This window comes from Mastigoproctus giganteus, chromosome 2 (assembly GCF_048544385.1).
Source record: "Mastigoproctus giganteus isolate SK-2022 chromosome 2, ASM4854438v1, whole genome shotgun sequence".
NCBI classification, from domain to species: domain Eukaryota; kingdom Metazoa; phylum Arthropoda; class Arachnida; order Uropygi; family Thelyphonidae; genus Mastigoproctus; species Mastigoproctus giganteus.
Genome location: NC_143576.1, coordinates 149,632,594 through 149,650,982, shown reverse-complemented (window position 1 = coordinate 149,650,982; position 18,389 = coordinate 149,632,594).

The following is an 18,389-nucleotide window of genomic DNA, read 5'->3' as shown; positions in this document are numbered from 1 at the left end:
GAAATCGCTAGCGAAGATAGCTGAGAATGTTGAAAAGGGAATCTATTCATATATAAATGCAAAAAAATAAAGAGTAAATTCAGTAAGTCCCTTGCAAGACCAAAATGATGGGTTAATCGACAATCCAGCTGAAAGGGCGGCAGAGTCGAACACGTAATTTTTAACCATCTTTACTAATGAAACCACATTATTACCTCTAAAAGATAATGATGCGACCGTGCCGGAAATATCGTATCCAAGTCTGTAGTTTTCATCTAAAAAAAGACGCAGAATTTATGAAGAAAATTCAAAGGGCGATTAGATGAGTGGAGCGTAGAAATCACTATGCCTATGAGGAGCGGTTTAGAATATGTGGTCTACTGAGCTTTGTAAACAGATATCTCAGATATAGAAAGATATCTGATGTAGTGCATAAGGGCCTGGATGAAATAATAAAATTAATGGGATAGGAATATTTTCAGTGATAATGATGAGACAAAAACCGCAGCTCGCAATTATAAAATTTGGGTAGTAAAAGGAGACTTCATCTTATGACGTTTACGGTAGGACAGAGTGTTGGGAAATGTTCAAATAAATTGGTTCCAGTAGTGCCCAAGATTGAAAGTTTGGAAAATATTTTTTTTTACAATAGTACACTGGTGTGCAAAATTTAAGTGGCTTTGATATGGGAAAAGCATATGAGTGGCCTTGATATGGGAAAAGCATACCAAAGGAACCTCGTGAGGTACAGAAACAATGAAGGAAACAACACCGACACAACAACGGAAGCAAAATGGTACCGAGGGACTTTTTTCAAAAATGGCAACATAGCACTGGCTGCCACGATACAGATGCATCACTTGCTAAGATGGAACAAAGGGAAGAGGTGGTCCACAATAGGAGATATGGCCACCCCTAATATCGATGCAGGCTTTGCACTGCCTGTCCGTACTTAGAACAATGTTGTTGATAAGTTCTTGCGGTAACATCGTCCATTTCCCTGTCAGCGCCATCATCAACTGGTGAACATTTTCTGGTGGGTGTGGACGTTCTGGGCAGACGCCTAGCGTCTGCCCAGAACGTCCCATATGCGTTCGATGGGATTTAGACCGGTGGAACCAGTAGGCTAATCTATACGAACAATGTCCTCACTTTCCAAAAGCATATCAACAGCTGCAGTGCGATGGGGTGTGGCGTTATCATCCATAAACAAGAACTCGGGGCCAATGGCACCTCGGAATAGACGCACATGGGAAAGGATTGCACCGGTTACAGTACCGCCTTCCAGTATCTGGAGTTCTGCATGTCCATTCAAGATAACGCCCTCCAGACGAGAACACCTCAACCGCCATATCGATCCCTTTCAGTGATGTTTGCGGGGTGATACCGCGTGCCAACCTCTTGCCAGATTAGCTGACGTCCAGAATCGCTGCTGAGACTCAATCTACTCTCATCAGTAAAGAGTATCTTAAATAAAGATTTTGTGGTTGTAACCTTTAGAAATAGTGTTAGTCCTTAAGTTTTGCACACCAGTGTAATAATATGAGATTTTTACATCAGGTACAGAATAGTTAATTTCCTTGAATCAATATGCGATTAAAATACTAATATATTTAATAGTTAATATTTGATTAAATATAACAATCGCATTTTACTTCATCGGGAATTAATACAATGTACTTTCACTTAAACGCTTGTATAATCGTGATAATCATGATTTTAATACAGATGTATGATAATTACTCTAACTGCGAGTGAGACTCGCCCTTGTGGTATCACAGATGGTAGAATCGCCATCTTCCCCATACCGCGTGGGAAAGACTTCAATTAAGAACATCTTAGATCAAATCGGCCTTGAAGACAATTTGTAGATGATACAGCGATCTCTTAGTTTGACTTGACTCTACTGTAACCAGCCCGACAGATGACCACTCCTCAGTCTGAGAATAAATAATCACAAACATCAAATTACATCTAGAAAGAGTTCGCTTCCCATTGAGACAGGAGGAATTTTAATGTGCCTTTTTCACAACTTTGCTAAGTTAGTCGATCTCAGGCGAGGGTAGCTTGGTTTTTTCCTCCCGGAAACTCGGTTTTTTCCTCCAGAAAACAGAAACTCGACCACCATAGTACACATGCAATTTATAGACAGTATATACGGAGCAACATTGCCTTAGTTGCTGATGCTCCTAAAACCCAACTACGACAAAAACAACCAAAGAGAATCAGAAATTGAGGGACACAAATCGTTACAACCAGGAACATCATTCTTTAAAGTGCAAGATGTTCTTTGGTGTTCAAAACGGATGGCGTAGTCTTCTTTATATCCAAAAGGAAAATTTTCATTGAGCTGTTGCAAAAGCAAGGTTCTAAGTATATTGCTCGACAAAATTAATAGAACAAAATGTTTTTCATTAATATTTTGTGAACAGTGTCGCTGAAATAGAATATCTGATATAATAGGCATCTTGGCATGTGAATTCCGAGTATCTAATAGATATTGATCTAACACCAAACAGAGCCGCACGTTTTGCAAATTATTCATGCCAATAAAAACACTGGTTGCGACCACATCACTTCTTTCCCGTTTTGTTCAGTGAGACAGCAAGCTTGCTCAATGGGATAGCGACATATCCAGTACTTAGGATGACAAATTATCGTCATTTAGATGATTCTTTGAGATGGTGGGCCGTTGGACGACTTGAAGTCGAGCAGTTGCCACCGGTAGTAGCATTGGCTTAATATGTCACGCTGTGTCGTCTCGGCACTACGGAAGCAGTTTTGTCTGCGCGGTAGCACAGTGGTATCGTCACTGTCCTCCCCACACCGGGTGGAAAAGGCCCGGGTTCGAATCCCGTCAATGACGCGGGGAACTTTAATGGGTTTTTTCACTCAGTGGCTGAGTTAGTCAGTCTTAGCAAAGTGCCCCCTCCCCAGAAACTGAGTTTTTTTCGTCCAGCAAAACAGAAAAACCAACCAGAAAATGCAAGCAATTTACAGACATAAAATATAAACGGGTATATGTAAGAAATTACGGGGGGTCCTAATATAATAATTTTATTTGATTTGATCCCATTAACCCCAAATCACCGCAGACCTCGTCGAAACTGGTCCCATGAAAATGTGACTTTAAGCCCTGGTAAAAGGAGTACAGTTCTGTTTTAGCCTAAAAACAGATTATATAGCCGCTATTTGTTCTGGAGACTACGAGGAATGCAGTACTATTGCTCCAACATCAGAGAAAAGGACAATTACGGTGGAGGCGGAGTTCTCATGTGGTGCGGAATAATGATCTACGCCACACCCCTTCATCTTTAGATAGGGGTACCATAACTGTGCAGAGGTGCCGACAACAGATCCTGGAATCCTGTCTGCGACGTTTTTAGGAGTGCAGTTGGCTCAGAGTTTCTCTTCACGCGCCGCAACAACGCCATTACACATAGAGCTCAAGTGGTGGAGGAATATCTTGAAACGGAAGATATCCAACGACTGCCGTGACCAGCACTATTCACGTAACTTAAATCCAATCGAACATGTGTGGGACCGCTTTGGGCGTCGCATTGCATGCCGACGCCAGCAGCTCGGTCACTTGGTCAGATAATGTCTGCACTTTTGGAAGAATGGGATTTGTTTACACAGAATCTTATAGTAACTCTTATATTGAGAATGGTTCACGGCTATCAGGCCTGTTTAGCGGTTGGAAGCATCATGCGCGGTACTGATATCATGTGACCATATTTTCGAGTATCTTATATCAACTTCTATAATGTGATCTTTTTGGTAATTCTAATACAACCCCTGTAAATGTCCCTTATACCTGTCCGAAATTTCCACTCACTTCCCGAATACCACTTTGAATGTAACCAAACCCTTCCACTTGGCCAATTGGTAGTGTTTTATTTCTGATAAGGGTTTTTGTATTTTCTGAACCATGTCTGGCAAGTTTACTTGTGTCAAGAGCTTTAAGTTCTTAGAATAAGATTATACCCGTAATATTTGTTATGTTGTTAATCAATTAAAATATTATGACAGTGAAAAGAATATCAGAGTGGGTGTGCGTTTGTGACAAGCCTACAAGTACACGTATGGTAAAGGTCTAATTTTCTAGAGGCAGGAATGAAAGAAACTTGAACTTTATTGTGATATTATAGTACAGTTGAACTCATCTCTGGAACGTTGAATCTGCCAGACTTCGCTTATAAATCCAGATGCATGACTTCCATCTATCTGTTTTCCTCAGAAGATATATGGATCATTCTGGAAACCACAAAACGATTACCAAGAGATAAAGAATTTCTACTGGATTTGAGGATAATCTGACTGGTTTGTAAGGACAATCATTTATATATGGACAGAAATGTTTAATGATTAACTGAGGAACAGCCGACCGGGCTAGCCAGGTGGGTAAAGTGCCTGCCTGACAAACTAAAGGTCGCGGGTTCGAATCCCGCCTCCGGCTTGGATCAAAGTACTGCAAAAACCTTGGGAGGTGCATTATGGCCACAGAAGCCGATGCGCCAACAACTACCAAAAAAATTGAGGAACAGTTTATACTCCTGCAGTAACAGTTGCAGGTAATCGGTTGATTGCAGAACTAAATCATTTGTTGAGAAGAGGATGTGCGCAAATGCGTATTTTTTTCCATCAAACAAATCTTGAGCTTTCTTCTTATTAAGGTTTCAGTAAACGTTCATCCAGCTGCTGTTAAATATTCAAATCACCACACATTTGCAAGAAAATGCACCAGTTCTTCAGGATAAGTTTAATTTTGTAATTATAGGTTCTTTTCAGGTCCAGCAGGCCAGTATTAATAGATTATATTTGAGCTACTAAATTTGAACAAGAACACAACAAAAAATATCTTAGGACCACCCACGTCAGAAATTATAAGCCCGTGTGTATTATGTCCATAAATTTCGTGTGTTCTTTGGTCTGTTTTTGGATGCAGAAATTCCTATGCTAAACCAGAGTTTTTTTTTTTTTGAAGAAACCTTGCTGTCCTGAGACCGACTAATTCAGTCACGTAGGGAAAATGGCCCGTAAAAGTTCCTCGTCATTGATGGAATTAGAACTAGGCTGTTTTCCACCCACTGTGAAGAGGACGGTGATTATAACCAATGGACTACCCGCGCAGATATTAAATTTGAATAGGTCACACCACGCGTATATGTTCGATATCGATTTATTTATGATTTATACAGTTTTATGTTTCTCAGTCTATGAGCTAAGGTGCCATAGATACAGACACACACATACATGTTACAGATAAATAACACTTAACTCACCACACACTTTACGGATAAATAACATTATATTTTTGAAGATAAGCTCGCGTTATAAATAAATAAAATTGAATATTTGAGCACACGCACTCCCACATTCATCCACGCACATTCTTTTATTATTATAGATTACTAACTCTAACTTCGATTTTAAACCAATATTTACTACCATCCTATGATATTTGCGAGTATTTTCAATGATTTTTCTTATTTTAGCTCATTTATTTATGAGTTTCTTCACCTTTTTGTATCCTTTGATTTTACTCTTAAATGTATATATATATATATATAATATTACAGATAATAGAAAGAATAAGCAAATAAATTCAACAATAATACCATCAGGGACCTAAGATAACGCAAAAAAAAAAAAAAAAAAAAAAAAAAAATTATCGCTTTTTACCGACAATCTAGATGACGTCAACTGGGGCCAACCACCCAGAATGAAGGCAAAAAACGACAAGAGGTTCTCTGTTTCTGTGATGATTAATATATGCTAAGTAATTTAAATCTAAACCAAATGTAAACCACTATAGGCCTAAAGTAAATCGAATATAAAACGAAAGATGATAATAAAAATTTTAGCAATATTAGAATCAAAGGTAGGAAATATAAGTAAAATATAAATGTAAGCATATATTAATCATCGTTGACCCGACAGAGAACGTAAATTAATAACGTAAATTTATGTATATTTTTGATACTAGTGACTGTTTTGTATTGGTTCTCATTAATTCTCAGAATTCTCACCATTATCTAGGGTCTGCGTTATCTGTGGATGAAAAGTTTGTAAATAAATAAATAAATTATAGTGGTTACGATTTCTTGATCAGGTTAGATCCAAAACCAACGTTCTGAAATTTGATGTACCCAGTCGATCATAGAGTAATAAGTGATTTAGATGAAATAGTACATTTATTTATTTAGTTTCTATTAAAACTTTAGTCACATGGATAAAACTCTCTGTTATCCAGTTTTTAATTCGGCGATAAATTGTTTTTTTGTTTCACTTTCTTTCAACCTACATCTTCTTATTTGTTGTCGTTTCATTCTTTTATTTTTATATCCATTCCATAGAAAATCATTACTCCTCGGAGTTCTTAATCCTGCTTTCCTAAGTACAAAAGATTAAAGAGAATTAATAGAACTGAGGATGAGGAGTTCCAAATCACGAGGGATAGAGTAGGCTACGAAGGTAGGATTTGTACAAGATTACGTAATGGAAGTTTCTTTCTAATTAGAAAACAGGGCAGAAGTGACCATAGACGAAAGAATGGGTCGGTCGACACTATCAAAAATCTTCAACTGTTTTCAGAAAAGATGCCTTAGCTTACAGTGTTTTCCGAGCTTCTCCGTCTTTATTACACTTCAGTTAAACTTCGGCGATATTTCAATGGAAATCCATAGAAGTCTGCTCTATCAACTCCATTTACTCTTGCGAGGCATCTTTTGTCTATCTTCTGCCTAGTCATACAGCCTCGCGTAGTTTCTGGCAAATAGAATGCCTTCTTCCTCCTTTTTGACGTTTCATTTCCTGCTTCTAACATAACACAAGAGGTTTTTTTTTTCCAGTCTTCATGCTTTTATAAGACACCAGTTTTCTTTAACTTTACTCAATTTCTAAAGGAGTGTCTCAGGTTTTTCGAATTCTTCTTATATCTAATAAATCCTTTTTTTATGTAATTAGATGCTGCCTGAGAAACTCGCTGTGTTTCCTGTTAGAAAAAAAAAAGTGAAGTTTCTTTTTATTATTTCCACACTAAAGCCGAAAGGGATGATGTCTAGTATAAAAGAATGGTACCAAAGGCTGGTTTTAGACAAATTATTATCTTTCAGGCTTTCAGTTGGATCCACAGTAATTTTTAATATTTATTGTGGATCGAATATTCTCAATTTTTCTCTATTTAATCTCGATCTGTATTATATTCATGCTCTACAACATGCACCAATAAGTTAGGAAGATGCAAATTGTGGAACAGGAAATGCTGCTAGACTTAATTCAATTATTTCTAAATTTAGATTTTCTTCAAGACACAATTAAAATTAGCACGTAATTCGCATGGTAAACACGCCTACACTTTGTAATTAGGATTATTTCTTTCCGATGTAATGTTATTAGGAGGCATAGAATCTATTTCGCTGATTAGATCGACTGTAAAAGATTATTGATTTTTAAAGAGTTCATGGGAATTCGTGGGTATCACAGTTGATATAATCATCGTTCTACAAGCACTGAGTTTAAAAGACCTGGGTTGGAATTCCGTTCATGAAGTGAAAAATTTTATGGGCTTTTTCATAACGTAGCTGAGATAGTCAGTCTCAAGTGAGCGTTGAATGGTTTTATCTTTAGAAGCTCGGATCTTTCGTCCAGCGCAAAATAATACCAATCCCATAATGGAACGAAATTAATAGACACAAAGTCTTGATGGCTTTTGATAGACACAAAGCCTTAGTTGCTTTTGATCTTAACATTCGCACTCATACTGATAAATTAAGGTTCAGGTGTTGGGTTTGTGCGGTTTGTATTTTATAGACAAGTTTGCATGGATTTTAAAAAAAAAGAAATCCGAGTTTCCTGTTATTTAAGAATAAAAATGTATCGTGGAACTTTTTAAGTGATATCTTCACTGTGGATCTAGTTCACATAAAACGTCATTGCAAATTCCAATTATTATTATTTATTGTTGTTGTACGTAGCGTTCTCTTTATTGGCTGGAATTAAAACTAAAAATTTGTGTTTCATTAAGAACTGCAGTAAAGTTAAAAAATATACAACTGCTATTTTTACTTAACGCGTATAATTGCTGAAACATAATTAGTAAAAATGACTAGTCATTATTTGCAGCTATTCATAAGAAGATTACCTATAAAGGATTAACAAATAAACATTTTAGTAAATTAAATGTAAATTAGAAGAAAAGACAAGGTTATTACTTTAATGCTCATTAATTAAGAAACTATAATTTTCCGTAAAATTAATGTTATTTTGAAAAAAAGAAGAAAGAATTCGACAGAGTAATTTTTATTCTGAAAAAAAAAAAAAAAAATACCATTATCAGAGTTAATGTCATCAACTACAGTGGAAGGCATAATCACAATCAAGGGGGCGAACGTCTAGAAATTATTGTACAAAATTAGAAATTCTGGCAATTTTAAAGTGGACAAATATACACTCAGTAATCACTGAAATGCGAGCACTCCATTTGTAATGAATTGTACCATATAGCACGCAGCATAAGAAGCAAAACAGCTTCGCACTTCATAAATCGCTAGAGCAATGGTAATTTTCATTTGGTCGTCAAGGCAAAGTAGCAGTTATGGAATGGAGGAAAGATATCACGGAGTTCCAAAAGGGTATAATTGTGGGAGCTCGTACGTCGGGTGCTTTCAAATCGGAAACAGCACATCTTGTCGGTTGCTCACGGCCCGCTGTGGTTAAGGTGTACAAAGAATGGTGTCGAAGTTCAAACCACCTCCCGCTGACAGAACTGTAAAGAATTATGCAAGGTGGATGTTTTGTGAGTGAAGGGTGCAGCATTTTAAGGACTCAACGATAGTTCACTACGGGACAGTTAACATTGTAATACAATATGGGAAATGCACGAACAATATCTCAATGACGATGAGCCGCACACTCAGACCTATGGGGTCCCACAGTAGACACAAGAGAAACCCTCTCCTCACCCTGATCATCGTCGACAGCGAATGAATTCTGTAGTGTCAACGACACGCTGGTTGGACAACGTGTAAAGTGTAAAGAAACGGGCGGGCTGGTCGGATGACTCCAAATATCTGGTGTGCAGACACAGAAAAAGGCGCAGTGACTAGAAGATTTCTCCCCACTGTCACCAAGCTGTACGCTAAGGCGTCAGCATGGTCCCCCCCCGGTCGGAATACCACCTTCCTCCGTACAGGACACGGCCCGTTTAAAGCTAAGCGTTACCAACTTGGCATCATAAATAACGCGGACTGTCCCTGTGGCAACCCGGAGTCTTGGAGACACTTAATGTGTCTAATTAAGTTACGGCAAGCAATCCAATATATACCAGACAACCAAGAACCCAGACTGTTAGACATTCAAGAGGACTACAAGGCACTCAGCCAATATGCCCAGGATCTATTTTCCAGAAGGAAAACAATGATAGCAATACACTAAAGGCAATCCGACTAGAAGGACTGCAGGAGGTCAAACAATTACGTGATATACAAAAAAAAAAAAAAAAAAAAACTCACCATACCGCAGAAAGACAAAACTTTAGGGTGATTTGGATGGCCTGCTGGCGACCCAAAACTGCACTCCCTTGTGCGGACCTGTTGTTTCCTATTTCCCGAGGAGGAAGGAGAATAATATTTGCTCTTCTCTCCTCCTCGTCTCCTCATATTTTCACTCTGGTGAGGCATGGGCATGCCCCATTGAAAATGGGGAGTCACCTTCCTATCCGACCCCTCTTCTTCCTATTTCATGCCCCCAGTCTTCACTCTCCTCTCCCAACAATTTTCTTGTATAGCGACTGCCCCACATGTCCAAATTTATAATTACGTCAAATTTTGCCCGACCTTTTACGCTCTCTAGAAATAGTTCTTTCAGCGTAAAACCCCACGCAGCGCTTTCAAAATGCAATTTTACCGAAATCAACTGCGATCGCTCCAACCTTTATCTTAGGTCTTAGTCACCGAAATTCAAGGAAAGTAAGTGGCAAGACCTGCCAGAGTATAATTAGTCTCTTGGTACACCCGGCCTGCGTCCCCGTCGCTAGGTATGGTAACGCTGGTTCCCACTAGGGGCCCGGCGGCCAACAGGCCGGATGAACAAACTACATACCACATGACCCATACATTATTTTTAAACCTCTGGCATAGACAGGGTACTGTCACTCGATACATAGCACATACGCGGAGATGGGAGAAATCCCTGGAGCCGTCTGACCCTCAACATACCTATACCTGGTGTGCAACGCGCTGATGGACACTTTCATATGAGGCGCAAGCAACACGATTCAATGGTTCCATCGTGCACGGTGTCCACTATCCAGGCAGATCGCCGTGGTTGCTTAATACGAGCCATGTTTTGCTGGCAATAAAAAAAAAAAAACTGGTGCGTACGGATCAAAGTTTCGCTGGTGAGGTCTATCGGTAGAGCTTGAACTAACGTTTAGGGCCGCCCTGCATGAGACATAATACCGACAGCTCTTAGGAGACCATATACACCCTGCCATGTTACCTTTTTCCAGGACAGAATCTGGATTTTCCAAGACGATAATGTTCCATGTCTTCGGCCCGCATCGTGCAAGAGTTGTTCGAGGCACAGTGAAGATATCACACATCGTTTCACCTCAATCCAACTGAACTTCTTGAGATATTTTGGAATGGGAATTGAAGGGTATGGACACGCAATCATCATCTATTCCAACACTGTGGAAAGCCTCGCAGGCAGCGTGGCTGCAGGTCCCTATGGAAGTCTTCAAATACCCAGTGGAATCAATGCCTAGGCGAATAGCGAATGTTATCCGTGCGAACGATAGCCCAACACAAAAAATAACACATTCAGGCCTGTAGAATAGTTATATGAATGAATATGAAGAGTATGCTCGTATATGAGAATGTATATAAACTTGGATACAAATCTTCTATATAAATGGATGTATATAAATCTAGAGAATGTTTATAACATTGTGTGTATAAATAAAAGCTCAACACGGTATTAGGTAGGTGGTCACAATTCATGATCACCGAGTGTATGTGCCTATGTTCGAACTGTGTTCAATATGTCATTAAAGTGTTCAACTTGCGTTAACCTTTGGATCGCATAAAGTAAACTCGATTACTTTAATACTGATGATGCTTTTATATGATCGTTTATTCTATACTACTTAATGTTTTCATAAATTAAGTCTAGTGTACCCAGACTGTCACAAATTTAAAAGAGAACGTGTGGGAACAATCATCATTTTAAACATTTACACTTCTAGAAAGTTGCCATTATTACTTACACTTCTGTTATATCATTGAAAGAGCATATATCATTGAAAGAGGACATAAAAATTGAACATAAGAGAAGAATGCCTATAATGGCTGCCAACCGTGGAACAATGGACAGTTAATTTTTTATTTGCAACAAGTTGAAAATCAATAGACGACCTTCCATTAATTTTAGGCCGGTCGTAATACCCCACAAAAGATAAATTAAGGAAAAATAACAAAAATCGAACTTTTTAAGGCAAAAGCTACACGTTGAATACATTTAGCGTATAACATAACCTTTATAACTTTCCAAAAAAACAGTAGCTGAGTAAATTTAATTTAATCTCCCAACGTGCTTCTCGAAAATTTCGCACTAAATGAAGACGTATTTGCGCAGTCGTAGTTATAAGCTAGTAGTGTGTTTTTATTTATTTTTTTACTATTCAGATAATTTTTTTTCTAAGGATAAAGCAATGTTCCTTATGATATTCTTTTTTGTTTTCATAAAAATGAAAAGCTGTAGTGTTTTCTAAAATAACTTTCTTTCAGCAGTTTTGAAATTGAGAAGAGTTTTGTTCATTATAATAATCTTGGCTAGCCTTAATTAGAAATACGAATAAAGCATGGTTTTTAAAGAAAAATGAAAGCAAGAACATTTAGCTAACAAGTCCTTATTGTTAAAAATTTGAATCGTGATATGATTCAAGGAGAGTCAGCCAATGAGAAAAAAAAAATAACCATGGATTTCAGCTATAAAATTCGTAATTAGAAATGAAATACGAGCGAGGAGCAGAGGAATTACCTTCTGGACTTGTTAACATCGTATTTTTCTCTTTTTCAAACTTTTTTTCCTTCTCATTTAACTTTCTGATTGCAATAGTGAATTGCAGAAAACAAAACGGAAGCTGATTTGATAAACTTGAAAGAAAAAATTCGAGTGTGATTCAAATAGTAAGCATAGGATCTGATAAACAAAAACAACTTTAATCCTAAGGAAAGTTTGATGCAGACCTGAAATATATTGTATATAAGCAAATGATGGAAGGTATATTGTGGTGTCGAAACCAATTCCGGAGTGGATTTAAGAAGTAAATTTTTTTTTGGATTCAGGCATGAACGAACATGAATGATTGGGACAGAGAGATATTCGCTTCAGTGTAATTCCAAATATTAACTCATTTTTGGTAGCGTAATATCGAGATAGATAGAGAGCAATCTTTTTTGAGAAAAATCTTGATCCATGTAATGTACTTTTCTTATGATCAAATGCAGTATGTAAGGGTACTCAATAAAATTGCACACAAGACGTTATCAAAGTTCTCAAAAATCAAAAAACTAAAAAAATACCTTTCGGATGCTTTTCCCATCTCGATAAGAAAACGTAGTTTAAAAATTCCAAACTCATTTAAAGAAAAGAAATGCCTTACATGTCTCATTTAACCAAATGGGATAAGCAATTTTTGTGGTAAAAAAATCCTGACTATCAAAGGAAGCACCGCTATTTTGAAAAAAAAAAGGAAACTAAAGAAATGAAATTAAATACTTTGCATTAATATCAATAAAATTTAAATTTAGTACTGTTTAAAGTGCATAGAAAAATATAGCCGATAAATCTGTGTCATTCAGATGGTAAGAGTATCTCTGCAACTAGACCATATATACCGACATTTGGGATCCGGTTTATCCCGAATGTTTACCATTTTGTACATCGTGTGTGTGTGTGTTTACTAGTCAATTTAACAGTTTGCAGATTAAAAAAAAAAAAAAGAAAACGGATTTCAGGAGGAGAAATAGGGAACCTTTGCCCATGTCCGATTATTTCTCTCGATCCCATTTGAAAAGTCCAAAAGCTCCTTTCATCATCTATGGGAATGGGATGCTCTCCAGTTTGGTGGAAAGAAATCGAACACAGCCAGATCTTTTCAAACTCGTGACGAGCAGTAACGTTATCTATTATGACATTTGATATTCAATAATGGTAAAATATCTACCGATTACTCGCAGCAAGAAATAAGAAAATGATTAGTTTTCTTACTGAGTGATTAATCCCGCTTATCGATACTTCTGCAGTTCTCTTCTCAGACCTATATGAGGTCACTTAATCTATTTAGGGAAAAAAACCTGAAATAATCCTGGAGCTCCAATGCTTCCAGAAGAGATCAAATATTTCGATTCTAAGTTTAGACTCTCATAAAAATTCATCCACTACCTTCTTCGACGGTCGTGTGTCCAAAAGTACTAAACTGAGGCCACGCTATTAATACAAGTATTTTTTAGAATCTAAAAAAAAATGTTGGCGGGACAGTTAAACTTAAGGCAGTAGTCTTTTTTTTAAATTAAAATTAATCTGTAATCGAGACTGAGACTCAAACGAAATGATGGAGGACAGGAAGATAAAGCAGTACCGAGAAAAAAATAATGAACGTAGGAAATAAATCGTTAACTCATTAGTATTGATAAGAAGTGAGATGCCTCGAGGACCACAGATGGGCTTTCTGGTTGAGATAGTCTTTTTGCTGGGCAAAAAGAAATTAGAAACAGCTAGATTATCTAATCTTAAATCAAGTTTAAAAAAAAAAACTAAATAATAGCATGCTGTTTAAAATTGAAAATCTTCCGAAATCATAGAAATGTATTCAAATTAGCAAATATAAACTATCCCCTCCGTTCCTTGAAAGTTTTCTGCATATTTGAGGGTTCGTCATTTGTATTATATGTAAAGATACAGATATTGAAAGAGTGAGAGATCATATCCGTTTTTCACATGTATGTGATTAATTAAAGGACTCATTCATCATAGCGATCCAAGTTCAGTAATGTTTGTTTTCCAGTGTGAGTAATAATTCCAGCAGGCAATGGCAGTTAGGTGCTAAATGCTAACTGTTGTGGGTATTCAGCCAAAATTGCATATTTAATTGGAATGCCCTCACGCCGCTGACTCTATTAATAACATCATAAACAGCTGAGCTAACATCATCAGATAGAGAGAGAATTGATGCTCACCCAGTCCATTATTTGTGAACTAAAGGAACGGCATTATCCATAAAAAGACTGGATGAAAAACTAACTCTGGAAATTGTTGGCTCTATTGTGTTTATCATAAATCTAGGAAATGGTCTTTTAAATGGAAACACTAGTGGTGCGTCCAGAAAGTACAAATAAGGTGGAGATGCAGGTTTGATACATGACTAAGGGTATAATATATGATGGCTATAATATAGATATATTATACTGTGACATGTCCAATAGGGGTTATAACCCTAATAACTTCCGCCTTCTCCTTGACGCATAACTGAACGGAAACATACAAAAATGTATCATATATTGGTATATACAGTATGTAATTGAGAGGGTATTCATCTTATTTCCAGAAATGGCAAAGAGATATCGGTATAACGGGTTGCAGCTACCACTCTGATTCCAACTTCAGACGAGAGCAAAAGGGAAAACTTACCAGCAAACAGGAATCGACCGACAGTTCATCCGTCGGCTAACGTTATTCGATATACCGTGCGTTCCACGAGATGCAATATCATGAAAGTGGCATTTCATCATCCTGATGGATCCCTCTATTTGTTTGACAGTCAAATATCAGAACATTGTTGTCCAAGGTATTTTGGGATGCTACAGATAACGCAGGTTTCAGAAAGGGAATACATATATATAATATATATAATTTTAACTGTTTCCAACTACATGTACTATATATAGTACATGTAGTTGGAAACAGTTAAAATTATATACTGTTATAACCCAACAGAAAGTAAAGCTAGTTAAAACAAATGAAACGTATTAAATACAATATGTTTTACTTTATTAGAGAAATATAAATCAGAGAATTAATTATACAAGTGGTCTTTGTTCAGATACATCTTTACATAAGTGCAGCTTTCTGGGGGTGGAGCCAAGAGGCTTATGAATAAGGAGTTTTAAAATATTTATAATAAGAATACTACATGCTCTTATATATCACAGTAGTGGTATTCATTTTTGTAATACAAAAATACGTAAGACGTATAAAATTTTCAATTTATATCTATAGAAATTCTATGGATGGCTTAAGATTTATTGCATTTCTTTATAAAAGATCTATAAGAAGATGACTACGCAATGTCTATGTCAAGCAAATGCTTCGGAATACCGAATTCAACAGACTGAGCGAATATTGCTTGCAAGTGCTAAGAGCTTTCATTTAAATCTAATCTAAAGACGGTATCTAGAATCTAAAGGCTTTGAGGTTCCTGATGTCATGGCATAAAATATATATTCACTCTCAGCCAGGGTATCCAGACATCAAAAAACAAAAAAAATCATGGAAACCTCTTTGTCAAAACCAGCTCACGCGTGCACTGTTCAACAGCCCAGACTTATCGTTGACGTTTTATTTTTATTTCGCTTCTGGGCTTCTGTTCACAGTTGCCCGCAGTCTTCCTGTTCGTACCGGTTTTAGCATTTGTCTTTTTATGATATAGGGGTGGCAAGCAAGAAATAATTAAAACAATGAAATTCTGCATGTGTATTTAGGGTGCTGTCATACTATAACTTGGAAAATATTTTCTTTAGGGAGTACAGTGTGGGAATGGTTCGGGAAACAAAAACAGAACAGAATAAAGCTCAATAAAATCATTAATTACAACGTATATTTAATCATAACACTGTATAATAATGCCAGGGGTATTGCAAACAAATAATAAATAACACCACAAAACAACGTGTTAAACATTCTTATATAGATATCAATGAAGAACATTATAATACATTATAATGAACTAATGTTGTGGCTCTTTCTCGCAATGTGGTTGAGTCAATCGGTCTCCGGCGAGGAAAGCAGTTTTTTCCCTCCCAGGAGTTTTCGTCCAATGGATATTAGAACACACACATTTTACAGCCATGTTATATACGGCCCAATATAGCCTAAATTGCTGATGTGTCTAAATTTTGTTAATATATCTTGAAGCAGCTGAATAAAGTGACAAAACGAATTCGGTCTTTTTCCATCTTGAAAGTCCTCTCCCCCCCCCACCATGCCACATTCACCTTTCTTTCCTCGGTGGTAGCATTCATCATCACTTCTAGAAACCGAAATCCTGGTAGAATCAGGATTTGAGGATCTGTGATAGCCTCTCACAGCCTATTCGCAGCTCTCCCTCTCATGATGACACAAACGGACAACTTACAATAAATTTGCTATCTACTTCAAATATGACGCGTTCAGAATGTTTCCAGCCCGTACAACAGCAATAGTTAAGAAGCTTTCGATCAACTTCCAGCAGTTTTCCACGGATAAGCTCTATAGGGAAAGAAATCTTAGCGATCTGCTTTCATGCAGGTGAGATGCCCTTCTCGTTCATCATTCATAATGTTTCCACAGAGATCCCGAAACGACTGTACACTGACCACAAGTATAGACCTCTTGGCATTCAATAAAATATGGCAATGCCAGACTTAAAAATATGTGTGCACTTTTATTTCGATGCATTTATTCTAGTCGGCAGCACAGCTGACGTTGGGCATTACTGGTGGCATAACGGTTGATTGTACGAATGAGTTTAATTAATCTTCACGATTGTAGTATTCCTTTATTATCTTATTTGTACTTAAACTGTTTACCCTCTTGGCCAACTGGACTATCCAAAGATGGATATACTCTTTATTGCCAAAAGTAACCGAAGATCAGAGAATCCTTTTACTAATAAAATGTACAATAACGTGTCAGCCAGCCTTTGACTTCAATTACACACTGCATTCTTGTTGGTAGACGCTGAACACATTTTTGACAATAGGAAGAAAGTATTTATATGGAAAAATTTTAAATGTTCATGGAACTTAAGTAAAAAAAAGCAAGTGTTGTTATACCGCGTGATCAAAAGTTCCTGCAGCTTTTCAAGGTTAATATTTTGACAAAAAATGATGTGGACGCATTGAAGATGCAAAAAATTGTATAGATGTAGGTGCCCTCCGAAAGTATAAGTGGCACTCAGTTGATGCCTAGCAAGCGTGAGGTGAAAAATTGTAAAAGTGGCGACAAATGGCTGTTCTAATTACATTCAAGTATGTTTACTTCATGATGGCACAAACACTACACAAGTAGTCAGAGATATGCACGGCCTTCGCTAAAAATACAGCGAGTAAACGTGCAGCCCAGAAATAATTCCAAAAATTTAATCGGGCGATGAGTCGGATTGAAGCCAAACGTGCCAGGTGATGGTAGAAAGATTTGATGTGAGCGACGTAAACCATTTTAGCAGCCCAATTGATTTTACACCAAATTGATTACGTCAATTGGGTGTAAGATAGTTCGACGTACGACAGTTCAGTGGATGAAAATTTTGGGTATGCAATGACAATTCTGGGTATGGTGTATGAAACGATTTCGCGAACGACATTTCGCTGTATGTGACAATATGGAGTATGACATTGAAGTAGCTGCGACAGTTTGTTGAGTACAATTCGCTGTATCACATGCAGACCAGAAATTAAGAAATTCAATGAGGTTTTGGTCACTTATACAGGAGGAATGCAGAAACCAAAAAAGGAAAGAATATATTTTAATCAATTTATTTTGTATAAAAGTATTCAACCAGATCCTACTTGTAGGCAGGTTGGAAAGTTTGCATGTGCTTATTATCTTCAGCACGACTGTTCGTCCATATCGAAATAACTTTCTAAAATGGACGAAGGGACATGCTGAAGATGCCAAGCTGAAGCTCAATCAATCCATGTTGCTGTTCTAGGACCATGCAATGGTATTTGCAATATGCTCCCTCATGAGTAACACGGTTGGTATGATTACCATTCTCTCCATACCGGGTGGCGAAGACCTGAGTTCGATCCTGTCAATGATGCGAGGAAGTTTTATGTGCCTTTTTCACAATGTGGCTAAGTTTGAATTAGTATTAGTAATGGCCACATGGTGCTAGGAAGCCTATGGCTTAAGCTGCACCAGCAAAAAAAAAAAAAAAAAAAAAAAAAATGATAATAAATAAATAAATAATAATAATAATAATAAAATAACAAAAAATACATAATAAAGAAAAGAAAATAATAATAATAATTAATAAGAGAAAAGAAAATGGACAACTATGCATTTTCCTCCTCCCTTAGGTAATTATCCAGCTGACCTTTTGAATTTCCCCAGACTGTCAGTCTCTACCACCCATGTAGTTA